Below are 18,081 nucleotides of genomic sequence, written 5' to 3'. Positions count from 1 at the left end.
TCTATAATATAAAATATTTCTACTCATTAGCATTTATTTGATTTCTATTTCACTTCACAATTTATGCTGTTCAAAATTCGAAATTGCACTTTTACCCCAAAATTTACAGCTTTTACAATTTAGTCCTCTCTCAATTCACCCATCAATTGAACTAATTTTTCTAAATTAACACTTTTATTTTATCAATATAAACTATTTCACAGCCTTTGATATTCTGAATTTCAACACCAACATCTAATTCACAATTTTGCTCACAATTAGGTCCTAAATACCATTTTCTATCAAAATGACTTAATAAAACAACCTTAATATGAAATTAGAACTTCAATTTCATAATAATTCATCATAAACTACCCTTACTCAGCCAGGGTAACTTCCAATTTCACCCACCAAATCAAAAACTAATGAATTAGATGATTGGACCTAATTGTAAAAGTCACAAAAACATAAAATTACTAAGAAATAGTAAAATTGAACTTACATGGTGCAAAAATATGAAAAACCAGCATAGGAGACCTGCTACGGCGTTTCGGCTGAGAAAGATGAAGAAATGTCTAGATTTTCAATCACATCAGTTTTTTTACTATTAACTTTTATGCTAATTCCAATTTTGTCCCTTGTTCACATTGTTTTCTTGCTTATTTCATACCCAAACCGTCCAGCCATTAACCTTTGGGTCTAATTTCTCTTTAAATCCATCTTTTTAAATACTTAAGCTATTTACTCACAATTTAACAAATTTTGAGCTATTTTCAGTTTAGTCCTTTTTAATTAATTAGCTATCCAAACATCAAAATTTTCTAACTAAACTTTAATACTAACTCAATGACACTTCATAAATATTTATAAAAATATTTATAGCTCGATTTTCAAATTCGAGGTCTCGATACCTCGCTTTTGACCCGTCGACCTAATAAATTATTTTAATTCACTAATTTCACCATTTCACAAATTCTTTTTAATTCTTACTTGACTCATAAATATTAAGTTACTATCTTGTTCAATCTTATTTGTCCGATTTAGTGATCTCAAATCACCATTTTTGACACCACCGAAAATTAGGTCGTTACATTCTACCTCGGATTTGTGGTTTCGCAACCACTGTTCTGTTTAGGCCCTATTTCGGATGTTACATTTCTCCCCCTTTAGGGATTTTCGTCCAAAATCTTACCCGTGAAGAGATTTTGGTACTATTTTGTATAGCCTCTTCGGGTTCCCATGTAGCCTCGTCACCCCATGTCTATTCCATAGTATTTTCACAAGTGCAATACTTTTGTTCCTTGATTGCTTTACCTCTCGAGCTAGAATCTTTACCGGTTCTTCACAGTAAGTCATGTCCGGTTGAATCTCAACCTTTGTCTAAGAAATCACATGTGACGGATCTGAATGATAACGACGTAGCATAGACACGTGAAATACATTTTGAATCTTCTAACTCAATCGAGAAAGCTAACCAATATGCTAATGGTCCGACTCTCTCAATCACTTCAAACGGTCCAATAAAACATGGACTTAGTTTTCCTTTCTTGCCAAATCGAGAACTTTCTTCCACGGGATACTTTCAAAAAAACTTTGTCACCAACTTGATATTCGATCTCTTTCTTTTAAATCGCATATGACTTCATGCATTCAAGTCGCTTTTAAACAATTTCGATAACTTTCACTTTTCTTCTGCTTTTAACTAGATCAACCTCAAATCCGGCTTTCTTTAAGCTCATCCAATATAAAGGTGTGCGACATTTACGTCCATACAAAGCTTCATAAGGTGCCATCTTCAAACTCGATCGATAACTATTATTGTAGGCAAACTCTACTAATGGTAAATATTTTTCCCAAGCGCTTTGAAATTCCAAAGACACAACATCTAAGCATATCTTCAAGTACTGAATAACTCTCTCGATCGACCGTCGGTTTGAGGGTGGAAAGTCAGACTAAAACTCAACTTTGTGCCCAAAGCCTTCGTAATTTCTTCCAAAACCGTGAAGTAACTCTTGGATCTCTGTCTAAAATGATCGATAATGGTACCTGTGTAGTTTGACTATCTCGACATATACAACTCGGCCAACTTGTCAAGTGAATAATCCATACTGAACGGGATTAAATGAGCCGACTTCGTTAACTTATCAATCACAACCTATATCTGCATCTTTCTTTCTCGTAAACGGCAATCCTGTCACAAAATCCATAGTAACTCGATCCCATTTCCACTCGGGGACTAGCACAGTGCAATAAACTGAAGGTACCGATGTTTGGCCTTTACCGGCACAGATCAAACATCTAAAACAAACTCGAAATGTCCCTTTTCATTCCTACCCACCAAGACATTTTTTTTAAATCATTATACATCTTTATACTACCGGATGAATAGACAAAGAACTACTATGTGCTTCCTGTAAAATCTTTCGAATAAGCTCATCATTCTTCTATGCATACCCCGTCTCGAACATCAAACAACCGCCGAATCGATCCAAAATCGACTCTACATCCGACTCAGACCGATCTCTTTTGGTTAACAACTCATCATCATTTTTATTTTGAGCTTCACAAATTTCTTCAAGAAACATCGGTTTAGCTCTCAACTCACTAAGATAAAACCATCATCCGATAAGGCTAGACTAGTGTTCAAAGCTCTTAATGCAAATAAAGATTTCCTACTCAAAGCATCAAGAACAACGTTTGCCTTACAGGTGATAATCGATCACTAGCTCATAATCTTTAATCAACTCTAACCATCTTCTTTGCCTCAAATTCAAATCTTTTGAGTCATCAAATATTTCAAACTTTTGTGATCGGTGAATATGTGGCACTTCTCACCGCACAAATGATGTCTCCAAATCTTCAACAAAAAAACAATGGCGCTAGCTCTAAATCATGTGTCGAATAGTTCTTCTCATGTGGCTTTAGTTGTCTAGAGGCATAAGTAATTACCTTCCCTTCCTGCATAAGTATACAACCAAGTCCATTCATGGACGATCATCAGAATCACAAACTCCTTACCTGGTTCTAGTTGCACTAAAGCAGAGCTTTAGTCAACAATGCTTTTAATTTGTCAAAACTCTGTTGACATTTCTCAATCCATTCAAACTTGACATCCTTTCGCAGCAATCTTGTCAGCGGGGTAGCTATCATGGAAAATCCCTCTACAAATCGCCTATAATATCCGGCAAGACCAAGAAAACTTCTAACTTTTGATACATTTCTAGGAGGCTTCCAATCAACAATGGCTGAAATCTTGCTCGGATCAACCTTAATACCTTCACCTGAAACAATATGTCCAAGAAAACCAACTTCTCGTAACCAGAACTCACTTTTGCTGAACTTGACATACAACTGATTATCTTTCAGAATCTGTAAAACTGTTCTCAAATGCTCTGCATGCTCAGTCTCATCATGAGAATAAATCAAGATATCATCAATAAACAAAACTACAAACTTATCCAAGTACGGTCTGAAAATTCGGTTCATTAAGTCCATGAAAATGGCAGGAGCATTAGTCAAGTCAAATGGCATCACAAGGAACTCATAATGACCATACCTAGTCCGGAAAGCAGTCTTCAAGACATCTGACTCTTTAACTCACAACTGATAATATCCGAATCTTAAATCTATCTTGAAAACACAAGAGTTCCTTCAATTGATCAAACAGATCATCAATTCTAGGCAATGGATACTTGTTCTTTCATCATACCTTATTAAGTTGCCGATAATTTAAGCGAATCTCACCGATCCGTCATATTACCTTGTTTCAATTCCAGAATTCCTTTCTCTTCGGTCAATAAACCTCGATCGATGTACTTTTTACGAAATTCCTCCCGAAAGAAATCCCAAGTGACCTCTCCTTTGGTACAACCGATACAAGTGTCTTCCACCGTAGTAGGTGAGTCTCTAAGAAGTGATACTACACATTCCATACATTCCTCGAGTGTACAAGATAACTCATCAAAGACTCTGATAGTATTTTCTAACCAAAATTCAGTTCTTTCTGCATTATCATCTTTTGTTGCTCGGAACTCTTCTGCCCCTTGTTTCCTGATTCTATCAACTGGTGGCTTTTCTCTTATCACTGTACCTGTGATTGGGGGAGCTTGAGCTACATGGGTAGCCTGATAATCATGAGGGGGTGGAGGTCTAACTGCCGGATTCGTACGAATGAACTCGGCAAACAAATCATTCAAAGCTTGGAAGAGAGCTTCTCGAGTCACTCCTCCCTGATTAACTGTTATTGGCCTATTCTCAGATGGCGCTACCCCTTCTACGGGAGCAGGCGCATTACTTTCTACATCATCATCACCAGCTCACTCGGGATCCATTACAATAAAACAAAATATTTAAAAATCGTCAGGAGTCGTCACACTATCAAAATACAAGTATGGCATGTATAGCTAGACTTTTTCTCACACTAGATGTTCCGAGAACCGACTAAACCTGCTCTGATACCAATAAATGTAACGCCCCCACGCCCAAAACCATCATCGGAGTCAAGCTTGAGGTGTTACTAAACTTATCTTACCTTTTAAACAACTCTAAATCACTTATTTTAATTTTCAGAATAAACTGTTTTTCTGCGTCATGGTTACTTAAAAATTCATTTCTTGAGTTTCAAAACTCGAAATTAAGATCCGTAAATTTTTCATAAAACTAGACTCATATATATATCTACTAATTTTTTTCTAGAATTTTTGAATTATCCAATTAGTACAGTTTATTAGTTAAAGTTTCCCCTATTTCAAAACTCAACTGCACTGACCTCTTCTTACTACAAACCATTTTTCTTCCTGTACAAAATTCATATGACTAAGTCGTTTGTTTCTCCCAAAACTAGATTCAACAATAATTCTAACCATATAAATTATACCTTCTAATTAGTTTTGTACAATTTATGGTGAATTTCCAAAGTTGAAACAGAGGATCCAGAAATCGCTCTGACCCTGTTTCACTAAAACTCAGATATATCATAAAATATAATACTTTTACCTGTTTTTCTTATTCCATAAGAAAATATACATAATAAGCTTTAATTTCATATATTATTCATCTTCAAACTATGTTTCTACAATTTTAGTGATTTTTCAAAGTTACATCATTTCTGTTACTTGAATCTGTTTTAGGTTACTTTCACATTTTCATAATTTTCATGTGATAATCATCATTCAATCATACATATTAATAAACATGTATATCATCAGCTATTTTCTTAGCTAATCACTAGCAAGTATTTACACATCATTCATTATTCATATTATACCAAAAGTAGCTAAGTTTCTATACATGCCATACCCAAAACAAAACGCCTAGTTATACCGAGTTATTTCTTTGATAGTGTGATCGGCCTCCGACATTTCCTTCGATCCCCGAGTGACTAGATAAGTACTATAAGAAGAAGAAAATAAAGAGATTAAGCACTAGGCTTAGTAAGCTTACAAGCAAATAAATCACAACATTCAACATAATGGATAATTATGCATAATATCATCTAACATCATAAATTTCTTTACTTCTTAATTTCTATCTTCTTCTTTATTCCCTTACCTTCTTTCTTACCGACCTTTCCTTTTCATAAGTATAATCTACTTTTCCTTTGCTGTTAATTCACTGTAATTTAACTCGTATCCTGACCCGTTGAACCACTCGGAATACTAAGGATACTAGGGTCGCTTCTGTCTATCAATATCTCGCCAATGCCATGTCTTTGACATGGACTTACATGAATTATTCCTGCTCCAATGCCATATATAATATGGACTTACATGGCTCAATCCTATCTCCAAAGTCATATTTCTAATATGGACTTACATGGCTCATTTCGTTCATCTGTCAACCCTAATATCCTAACATTCCTAGGGTTCAACCGGCTTTCTAACACTTTTCCTCTGTCACTTCACCTTAAATTCGACTTTAAATATTTTCATAACATAATATATAAATGCTGAAATTGACAATAATAATGTAAAATAAAAGAATATTGCATTTATTTACTGTAAACTTACCTTGATACAAAATGTGACTAAACCTTACAATTTAGTCCTTTACTTTTCTTTTCCTTGTTCTTCTTTGGATTCTTGATCTATAATATAAAATATTTCTACTCATTAGCATTTATTTGATTTCTATTTCACTTCACAATTTATGCTGTTCAAAATTCGAAATTGCACTTTTACCCCAAAATTTACAGTTTTACAATTTAGTCCTGCTCAATTCACCCATCAATTGAACTAATTTTTCTAAATTAACACTTTTATTTTATCAATATAAACTATTTCACAGCCTTTGATATTCTGAATTTCAACACCAACATCTAATTCACAATTTTGCTCACAATTAGGTCCTAAATACCATTTTCTATCAAAATGACTTAATAAAACAACCTTAATATGAAATTAGAACTTCAATTTCATAATAATTCATCATAAACTACCCTTACTCAGCCAGGGTAACTTCCAATTTCACCCACCAAATCAAAAACTAATGAATTAGATGATTGGACCTAATTGTAAAAGTCACAAAACATAAAATTACTAAGAAATAGTAAAATTGAACTTACATGGTGCAAAAATATGAAAAACCAGCATAGGAGACCTGCTACGGCGTTTCGGCTGAGAAAGATGAAGAAATGTCTAGATTTTCAATCACATCAGTTTTTTTACTATTAACTTTTATGCTAATTCCAATTTTGTCCCTTGTTCACATTGTTTTCTTGCTTATTTCATACCCAAACCGTCCAGCCATTAACCTTTGGGTCTAATTGCTCTTTAAATCCATCTTTTAAATACTTAAGCTATTTACTCACAATTTAACAAATTTTGAGCTATTTTCGCTTTAGTCCTTTTAATTAATTAGCTATCCAAACATCAAAATTTTCTAGCGAAACTTTAATACTAACTCAATGACACTTCATAAATATTTATAAAAATATTTATAGCTCGATTTTCAAATTCGAGGTCTCGATACCTCGCTTTTGACCCGTCGACCTAATAAATTATTTTAATTCACTAATTTCACCATTTCACAAATTCTTTTTAATTCTTACTTGACTCATAAATATTAAGTTACTATCTTGTTCAATCTTATTTGTCCGGTTTAGTGATCTCAAATCACCATTTTTGACACCACTGAAAATTAGGCCGTTACATTCTACCTCGGATTTGTGGTTTCGCAACCACTGTTCCGTTTAGGCCCTATTTCGGGATGTTACATTAGGCCCTAATGCATATCTGATACTGAAACTGAAATTGGCTAAGGCCGAATCGCTCTCGAATGAAATGGGCTTAGGCCCGATCGCATTAATCGATGGCTATTGTTTGACTGTATGCATGTCCTCTGTGGGGATTACACACTAAGTTTATGTAAACTCATCCCTTTCTGTTTTAACTGTACAGGTAATCCCCAGACTTAGATAGACCGGCGCGGCGGAGGACTCAACAGTGACTACATGTTTATTGCACTGGTTAAACTTCATTAATAGTTTTACTCTCTATATTTATGGGTTATTTTTTTATGTAATTTGGGACTTTTGGACGGTTTGCATTTATTTTGGATTTTTAATTGTTTTCATAAACTTTCGAACTACAACAAAATCTTGGTTTTATTAAACATAACGTTTTTCCTAAACGCGAACGATTTTCTTTAAATATCACGGTTTTAAAAGCTTCCGCTACAGAATAAGTTTTAAACGAATCAAATTAACGAGAAAATAGTTTTGAAATTGATGAAAGATAAATAAAAGCTAATAAATGAAACAGTTTTAACTTGAAAAATTCGTTTTCAAATCTCATTTCATGTGACATTGCCAGATTCGGCCATAACATCTAGGCCGGGTTTGGGGTGTTATAGGTCACCTCACAAATATTGATTCGTAGAATTTTCTTTTATTCCTTGCTCTTTTTTTTATCTATATCTAATACTATCGACTACTCTTATTTGTTACTAGACGACTAAGCAATTCCTTAAAAAAAAATAGAGGGCTTCCAACAAAAAACAAAACTTCTTGTACAACTATGAAAAAAAGTCAATTTTTAGATTTCACATCTAATTGGCTTGCGGAAATATGAGAATTTTCTTCATGAATTATTATAAACCAACTCTTTGGATTCACGGGTTACCTGATATTCCGTTTCTAGGCTCAAGCCAATACCTCTAGGAATTTGAGGAATTTTCTATTGCATGATACCTGGTTATACATCGACAAGCAAGAAGAAGAAAGAAATTATCTAGCGCTTCATGTCGATATACTGTTTGAAATTGCGTTGATGTGTCCTTAAACTATATTATTTTTTGAGTTAGGTATCTAAACTTTTTTTTTGTCGAATTAGGTGCATAAACTATAATTTTGTAACCATTATGAGCCACAACTGTTACCCTTCATAAAAAAAAAATATAGAGTCAATCACTAGTTGATACGTGTCATTTTGGTTATATAAAAAAATTTAAATCTTAAATAAAAATTAAACCATTATTCAATATTATATTTTCTCTTTTCATCTTCTTCTTTTCCAATTCCTTCAGTTTCATCTTCAACTCTCTCTCCCTTTAGCTACTCGAATTTGACTCGAAAAAAATTCAAATTCGATTCGGTAATTATAGAGCCGAGCTCGAGTTTGAGCTATTGGTCAAGCTGAATTCGAGCTTAGTAATACTTGACTCGAACGACTCATGAGTCTTATTGAGCTTTTCATATTTTTTATATTATTAAATTACATTACTGCCCTTAATATTTTATTAACCTCAAGCTTAATTATTGAGTTGAACACGAGTTCTAACTTTAGTATAAAAATTGATAAACAAGATTAATTGAACTCGAGCTCGAATAACTCGATTATATCTCAAGCCGAGATCGAACTCAAAAATAGATGTTCGGTTAAGTTTAAATCAAATATCAAACTCTAAATTTTAAGCTCGAATTTAATAATATTTTAACTAGGCTCAAACTCGATTCCACAACCCATTCATAATTGGTTGTGTGAGTCACTAATATGTCATAAGTGTTTCAGCATCCGAATACAAGAACAGACGAGGTCTAAATCGGTAGATTGGGCAATCGACTAAAAACCCGACCCAATGAACTACTGCTACATCTTGTAAACTCGAAATCATTGGCCTCCACTTGGATTTTAATGGTGGTTTCAAGTTTAAATAAGGCTAAGGTTAGGGTTTGTATTTGGGGAATTCAACGGTTGTGGTCATTTTGATGGTTTTTATAAAAATAAAAACAAAAATTGAAAGTAAAATAAAGAACAGGATGAATCAAATCCGGAGATGTGCCTTCAACGAAACCCAAAATGAAAAAACAAATGTTAAAGAAAAGAAGTGAAAATACATAAATAAGAAAATAAATAAAATTCTCATTTGGATTTTAAAGGACTATTTTACTTAAATAACCCAAAAATTTAATTACGTTACCTATAAAAAGTGACATGTAATATATTTATAAATTTAAAACAATATTTATTTGAATTATTATAAAAGATGAAAACTATTAAAGCAAGTTCTAATTTTATCAAAAAATTTAATTTAATTGTGCATATTAAATTCAAAAATTATTTTAAATTTAATAATAATGTCAGCGATGTAATAATAATTAACAAACATGATAAGTAGTCTAATCCCTTTTTGTTGGGTGAGTTCGAGCCTTTGTTGGCCAGCACCGACGCCTAAAAAAATAAAAATAAAATAAAAGGGTGACAACCATCAGTGTGCTAGCACCAAAAAAAAGTTTTAAAAAAAATTTTGAGTGTCAATCATCTGGTGTCCGAAACCCCAAAAGTTATTTTTTAATAAAAAAAATAGTAGTGTTGGTTATCTATTTCGTATAACTCAATTTTACTGCTCATCTCAAATTATTTAGATGATTGTTTTTAAATCAAAGTCATTTATGTGATTTTTTTTATTTGAGTAAAATAACTTATTCTAAAGCAAATGAAAATTAAATTATAAATTACATGAAGATGGGAGAGAGAGAAGGGAATAAAAAAGGAGGAATTCGAAGAGAAGAAGATTAACAGGAAAAATATAATTTTAAATTTTATTTTTATATAATAAAATGTCACCTTTTTCAATTTTTGATTGGTTGATATAATTTTTTAGTAATTAATTTATGAATCATTCTTATCACATTATTTATGATTTTTTCTGATTATTTAAAAATATTTTAATAAATTTTTATCTCATTGATATATAATTTTGATAATTTTTTCCTGAATCTTGAAACTCAAAACTTTAAACGGGATTCGAGTTTGGAGTTCGATATTTAAGGTTTAGTGTTCAAAATTATAGATAAAAAATTACTAAAATGATGTGTTATTATTACGAAAAAATTACTAAAATATCATTAAATAATTAAAAGAGATCACGTGGTAAGAAATTTATATATTTCTAAATGATGGTTGAAGATTATTATGACCACAAAATTATAATTTAAGTATTTAATTCAAGAAAAAATTAGAGAAAAACTAAAATGATATAATTTAAAAGGATCATTCAATTAAGCCTAAAACAAAAAATGAATGGGACTTAAAATCAAGTGAATTAATCCAATTCACATATATAAGTGAATATTCTCATAATCCAAAGGCCAATGACCCCACATGTTTAATTAAACCATAACAAAAGAAAAAAAATATATCAATAATCACCTAATTGCTTGAACAAAGATAATATAATATAATAAATAATAAAAGGAGAAGAAAAACAAAACTATTGGTTTATCAGACCAGACCAAAAGACCTGTCGGAATCTGAACAAATATTGAACCCACTTCCAGGAAACTTCTGATAGAATCAAATAAAGTGCAAACAGCTTTTACTTTTTGCCACGCCTACCCTTTTTACAGTATTTTCCTTTAACTTTATTAATGTTCATCAAGACAACATACTCATAATAATTGTCTTAAAAGTTGAGTTCATGTAATATAAAATACATTTATACAATTTGTTATATTGATGTGAAAGCACTGTATTGTTTATGAAATAAGCATTGTTCCAATGATTTTTTTTTTTTCCATTTCCCTTCCTGGTTCCAATTCTTTGCTTATGATTCTCTGTTTTGTCATGCATAAATTGTGCAAGGACCTGCCATGGCTGTCTGCTTTAATCCCAAACCTACAACCTATATGCCTGACAGACCTCCAGGTATCAAATCATCACCATCTCTTCTGTTCTTATCAAATCATACGAATGGGAAATCTTGGTTTGATGAATTTTATACAGTTTTAGATCCATTTTTAGCTGTCAAAAATTTGGGGTTGAAGTGTTTATCAAGGGCCGACTCCTCTGTATCACCACCACCTAGTGGAGAAACCTGGTTTTTTTTCTTGAGGGATCGTATGTGCTCTGCAGTCCTTTTTTTTAAAAAAAAAAACTGTAAGTTTGCGTTTAAATGTATAGAATATATATACACGCAAATATTATTTTTTCAAAGATATTGTTGAAGAAGGTGATCTTGTTTGTCATTTGCAGCCAGGGAAGCTTAATGTTGTTGCTTTCTCTTTGGATGACTGCTGCAACTACAACCCCTCCGTGATATGATTCTAGGCTGAGATCCTGCATCAGCAATAACTTATATTATATTGTTGAAGAAGGTGATCTTGTTTGTCATTTGCAGCCATGGAAGCTTTATGCTGTTGCTTTCTCTTTGGATGACTGCTGCAACTACAACCCCTCTGTGATATGATTCAGGGCTGAGATCCTGCATCAGCAATAACTTATATTATATTATATATTATGCTGATGGGAATTAACAAATCTGTATGTATTTTCATATATACAAGTAACAGAAATCCCAATTCTTATATATTTCTACAATCTGAGAGAGTGATTTTGCAGGTATTTTAATGTGTGTATCAAAAAGTGAAAATGAAAACAAGGCTTAGAGAGTCACATGTTAAGCTATCAACAACAAAGCTGTGGATCATGTGATTGACCAATTGATCATGATAAAAGACGACTAATATATATATATGGAAAGGAACACTTGTTGCCATCTTAATGCCTAACTTTAGATCCACATACACCATTCAATCATTTTAGATTGTAGAAATTGGGGGGGCAGGCATAAATGGCTTGATGGCTTAGCACTTTGTAGTAGGTGGCTCCAACACAATGGATGACCCAAAATCTCTTACAATTCAAGCAAAATTTGTGATAATAAACCCCACATATAGCTATCCTTTTTTAAGCATTTCTATTTATAAATAGAAACCACTAATTATTCAGAGTATTGTTTATTTTTCAAGTTTGAGTGTAATCGAGTCAAATTGAATTTAAATTATCATAAAATCGAATTTAATTTAATACATTACTAAACCAGAATAATTTATAAGATTAAATGTCTCGTTTAAAATGAAGATATAGCACAAAAGGATTTTGAGGGAAAAACATGTATTATCAACATTTTCATCTATGGTTTTAGTTGTATGTCCATTTGTTAAAAGAGAGCTTAATTTATTGCACAAATGAGAATGTACATGTCAAAGTAGGGTGAGATGGTGATTTGAAACATGGGCAAGATTTAATTTTGTATAGAATTTAATTTAAAATTAATTAACAATAAGCAAAAATACATAATCATTAAGTAAATACAATACTATTTTGATCTAATTACACTTTTAATCTTTATATTTTTAAAATTTAATCTTTCTACTTTAATTCTAAGATTTTCTACATTAAAAAATTTAATAATTAAAATCCACTTAATAATTCAATTAAAAGATTACTATTACATTTTAAACACAAAAATAAATTTAGCCACATTGCTAATATTACGCACTTAAAAATTCAAATAAACAAATAAAAATGTTGCATACGAGATTTTAAAGTTTTTGATTGAATAAAAATTGTTAAAATTTTCAGCTCAAGAGAATAGATTATTAGATTCCTGAAATTAAAAATAAAAGACTAAATTGTAAATATGTAAAATATACAAAGACTGATATTATAATTAAATCTAGCATCTTAAATGTAGAAGATACCCCAAAACTTTTGTGAAACAACAAAATTTTAATAATTTGATCTTCCCCAAAAGATAAGTTGGTCATCTACATAATATATATTAATCAATGACATAATTTGAAGTTTCTCCATTCAAAACATTTCAATAATTATGAATTTAATTAAATACCAATCAATTGCATCATACATTAGGAGAAAAAAATTGGGATTAAAAGAAAAAGTATAATAATGAAATTTCATTTTTGTATATTATTCAAAGAGAGCAACAATTTTTTTTCTTTTTCAAGAAAAGTCCTTTTCTAAGGGCATTATAGCAAATGCAAATGGCAAAGCAATGAAGAAGGTTCTAGAATCATGTAGAAGAAAGATACAAATACCCACCACTTCCCCTTACTATTTGTTCAAACCCTAGACCCTATCTTGAAGTGTCATACATCCCTCAACTAACCCTCCCCCAAAATAATCTTAGTAAATATTCTGCCCTTTCTTTCATTTTTTTTTCTTTCTTTTAGTCAAAAACAAATTATCAAAGTTAAGTTAGATGTTGGCAAATAATTTTGTTAGAGCGGAGGGTGGTACTTATATTAAAGTTTTTTCGATAATGATAATTTCAGGATTTAAATTTAATTCAAATACGAAAAATAAGTGGTTAAAGTTTGTGTAACTTGAATTCTATCACTTATTGAAAAAATAAATACATTGACAAAATAAGGGGATCTGTGGAGGCGAGAGGCTAAGTATTATACAAGTAGAATCTATATAGAACTATACTTCTCTATTTAACATTGATTAGAATAGGGTTTTTCAACCTTTAAATAGATGTAGTCAAAACTCTTTTTGTATTTTTCATTTTTTCAACAGTGAATCTCTTATTTTCTGTCCGTGATTTTTTCTTGAAAGAATTTTCACGTAAAATCTATATATTTTTTTTATTATTATTTTATAATTATTCTATTGTCATTATCAACGTCTATTTTATTGTCATTTTTCTAACCAAAAAGTTAAAGATAATTTCAGTTAATTCTAAAATCTTATACTTCCTTTTTTCTTTTTTCCAATAATTTTTTTTTCAAAATTCTTATACTTTAACAATGGGAAGAATAAACGTTAAAGGAAGCTGACATCAAGTGAATTAAAGTGGCAAGAAAAAATGAATAATTTAATTCTTACATTAAAAAAAAAAACCTTAAATTGAAGGAGGTTCACGTCGCTTTAAACACCATAAATTGGAATTTTTTAAAAGTTTAAGGTTGTTATCTTTTAATCACAAGATATGATGTGGGGTTTAATTTCCGTTTTAGAAATGGAACACATTTTATATTTAATTATTTATCTTTTAAAAATATTTATAATAAAAGATAATTATTATTACCGACAATAAATACCCTAATTACAAAACGATGAATACCTAAACAAAAACTACTGCCTTTTAAAGTTTTTACTTTTTGTTTTAAAGACTAAATTACTTACTTTATAGTAGATCAACTAATTTTACCTTTAGCATATAGTGCAGGATCCACCAATTTAACTAATATTTTGAGAATTAAATCTTAAAATTATGTATTAATTTTGATTTAATATATAATTTTGATTGGTGTAATTATATATACGAATTTTAATTATGGTTCAAATATATGTCTTTAAATAAATGAATACATCGCTTTATTTTATGTTAGATAAATAAATTTATATATGTATACAACATATGTAAACATAAAATGGTACTATATTGAAAATTGTGTTTGTGATTTGTGAAAATTAAATCAAATAAAATTTAAAATCTGATAAAATCATAGTTCATTTATAACATTACATATTTGATCAAAATTCATATATAAGTTTAATATTTATCTCATATTTTGCATACAGGTAAAAAAAATTATATGATAACTTTACGTATGATATCGTTGTATTAATTTTTAAAATTGAATCGAAAGTCAAATTAATCAAATATCTAATTTTCATTTCAGTAAGTTAACCGATTGAATTAAGCAATTCAAAAGCTTTAGTTTTAACGTGTTGAATTGAGTGGAAAAAATTGAATTGGTAAGATTTATTTTAATAACCTAATTTAAATTGAGATTGTTATAAATTAAATCGAGTAAAAGAAATTTGAATCGAGTAGAGTCGAATAAATTTATTTGAATTGAATTACAAGAATTTATACAGGTCAAATTAAAATTATATTGACAATATAACTAAATTTCAAGTTATAAAATTAGTGTATATATTTTTTCTAAAACAAATGAAAAAAAACAATAGACTTTAATACAATAAATTTAATTTAGTAATTTATTTGTTTAAAGTCTTGAATTTATCATTTTAGAAGAAAAAACTTTTAATAACTTAACACATTTGTATAATTTTGAACAAGAATTACAAAAATGAAATAGTCAACAGAAGTCTACTCTTTTTTGAATATAAATGCTTAGAACTACCTATACTTCTTCCCCAATCCTTAAATAGAAAAATAAATGCGTTTCAGCACGCTCGAATCAATATATTCCTCCATAGACAAAAATTTCAATATTAACTGAACTAGAACTCAATAAAAAAAAGTCTACTTTAAATTATTTTAAATATTATTTCAATCAAAACTTATTGGTGAAAAACTCATGCACTAAAAAAAAAGCATATTATGCATACATACGTGTATATATTCTTTCACTTTAATATTTATATTAAAAAATTCTACAACTAGGATTTGTCTGAGAACAAAATTAAGTACTAAATTGGCTGTTTAAGCAAAGAATAATGGGAAAGGAACATTCTTCTTCTTCCTACTAATGCGTTTAATTTAAATAAGGTTTAAATATAAGGTAAATTATAAAAATAGTCACTTTTATTTGTTTTAGATTATATTTTAGTTATTAATGTTTGAAATGTTATGTTTTATTCACTTATGTCATCATTTTGTTACGAAGTGGTTACTCTACCGTTAAACTCTACGTGACAATCCAAGTTAAAATTTTTTAATTAAAAATTGATTTTCATCTCAGTAACTAGATATCTAAGTTGGCATTTAAAACCCATTTGAATTGTTATGTAGGACTGCCATTAGGGAGGTAACGGAGTTTAATGGTTGAGTGATCACTTCGTAACAAAACGATAACATAAGTGACTAAAACGTAACATTCAAACATAAGTAACTAAAATTTAACAAAAGTGACTAAAATGTAACAAAAGTGACAATTTTTGTAGTTTACCTTTAAATATAAAATCCACATTTAAATTATATCAAAAATTTTCATTTAAGTGTACTTATATTTCGTTTAATTATTAGTGTAATAATATGTTTGTTCATTATATATGTATTATAATAGGTAGACATAAAATGAAAAATAATTAATATAATTTAAAACTTGAAATTAGAAAACAAGTAAAAACTCTTGTAAAAAAATACCAATTCAAAATAAACGAAAAATCTTTGTGCTAAAAATAAGTCACGAAAATGACTAAATATTACCAATTGAATTAATTTATTACACACTATTCCTATCAAAAGTAACATTAATTTTTTTTATAAGTGGTATTTAAACTATTTATTTTATTTTATTTGAATCCAAAAATTAATTAAATAAAATATGCCATGTGGCATGTTCTTACTGGATGTTGTATCATTTTGATGTAAAATGAAATGAAACTGTCACTAAATGGAGCTTAGACAAAGAATATTCTACCTTCTGACTTATCAATTGGATTTCAAATTAAACAATCAAAAATATTTATTTGATTTAATAATAAATACAAATATAAAAAGTATTTTTGTTGCCCTTTGAGTTTTAGCTCGATTGACACGGGTATTATTACTAATACAGGAGGATATGAGTTTAAGTGCGCTGAAACGTATTATCTTTCTATTTATAGGTTGGGAGAGGCTATGGGTAATTTTGTAAACTTGGATAATTAACATAATTTGAAAAATATACATATATAATTTAGATTTAGTTAATGTTAGAAAATATATAAAAATTAAAATATAAAAATTTTAAATGTTAATTTTATATTGTTCATGTTTTATGGTCCATTTTATACATGCTCTTCTACTTAATTAATCATAATCTTGCTTTATATTTAAGTTGGGGAATTAATAATGTATTTAATCAGGATTTTGATTTTTTTATTTTAGAAAATTGAGAAATTAATTACTTTAATTTAATTTAATTTATAAAAAGTATTCTCGTACTTTATGAAATTAAAAAATTATTACTTTCACTTATTAAATTTTGATCATCATACTTTATAAAAATGGAGAAATTAATTCAATTATATATTATTGTTAAACTTTATTGAAATTACTAACATAAAATCAATACTTCAATAATTTATATGCAACAAAACAACAAAAATCAATTATTTAAGTTTGTGGGTGAAATTTTAATAATTTTTATCGTCAGAATTACAATATAACCTACAACATTTATAATAGTATGAGTTTGAAAAAATTTGAACAAAAATATTAAATATATAATAGCAATAGTAATTTAATCATTAATGAAGTATTTACTTTCACGGTTCTTTTCAAATAAGTATATTAAAAGATTATTAATATAAATGTGAGTATTGGGTATACTGATAATATACTTTCTTTTTATTCTACAAATAATTTTTTTAAAATTTATTATACCCTATAAGATACTTGTCAAACCTATGATCTTGTTTGTGGATTTTAAAAACTCCGTTGTACCAAATATTTTTCTTAATATAATATAAATTTTATCAATAGCCTTTTTATATAAAACATGAAATAATTTTAATTTTATTTATTTTCTTGTTAAATTTTCTAATTATTAGTGTCACAATTATTATTACTAATTACAAGTTGGATTCATATTAAGTTATACCTATTATTTTAAATTGATTGTCACTTAATTAATGTTACGGTTATATTATGAATTAAGACAAATATTTAACATTATAAATAGATTATCACTTAATTAGTGTTACAGTTATATATAAATTCAAACTAAAGATTTAGTTAACGCATGTGATGGCCTAATGATAAAGGCACAGGTTTAAGTCACGCTAGTTATATTTGTTGTTCAAGCTTTATCTTACATTTGTAAAATAAATTCTTTCATTTTGTATTTTTGAATTATACAATCGAGAAGTTAGATTTAATGTATTAAAATAAGTAATG

General features: G+C 29.1%; 2 long non-coding RNA genes across 3 annotated transcripts; one reads left to right on the top strand and one right to left on the bottom strand.

The window, feature by feature from the left end:
- Window positions 1–10,814: 10,814 nt before the first annotated feature.
- On the top strand, window positions 10,815–11,819 carry LOC108463285 (uncharacterized). 2 transcript variants are annotated; one of them, XR_008277530.1, is made up of 3 exons: window positions 10,821–11,123; window positions 11,202–11,354; window positions 11,451–11,819. It is a non-coding gene; the product is annotated as an uncharacterized LOC108463285 (long non-coding RNA). The 2 variants fall into 2 exon arrangements; XR_008277529.1 differs by having other exon boundaries at window positions 10,815–11,354.
- Window positions 11,547–11,919, bottom strand: LOC128286868 (uncharacterized). Its single transcript, XR_008277531.1, has 2 exons — window positions 11,872–11,919; window positions 11,547–11,679 (listed from the first exon to the last, which is right to left on the bottom strand). It is a non-coding gene; the product is annotated as an uncharacterized LOC128286868 (long non-coding RNA).
- Between the last annotated feature and the right edge of the window lie 6,162 nt (window positions 11,920–18,081).

Source organism: Gossypium arboreum, chromosome 13 (genome assembly GCF_025698485.1).
Source record: "Gossypium arboreum isolate Shixiya-1 chromosome 13, ASM2569848v2, whole genome shotgun sequence".
Classification (NCBI taxonomy): domain Eukaryota; kingdom Viridiplantae; phylum Streptophyta; class Magnoliopsida; order Malvales; family Malvaceae; genus Gossypium; species Gossypium arboreum.
Note: the sequence above shows the minus strand (reverse complement) of the source record. Positions and strands in the feature narration are given on the sequence as shown.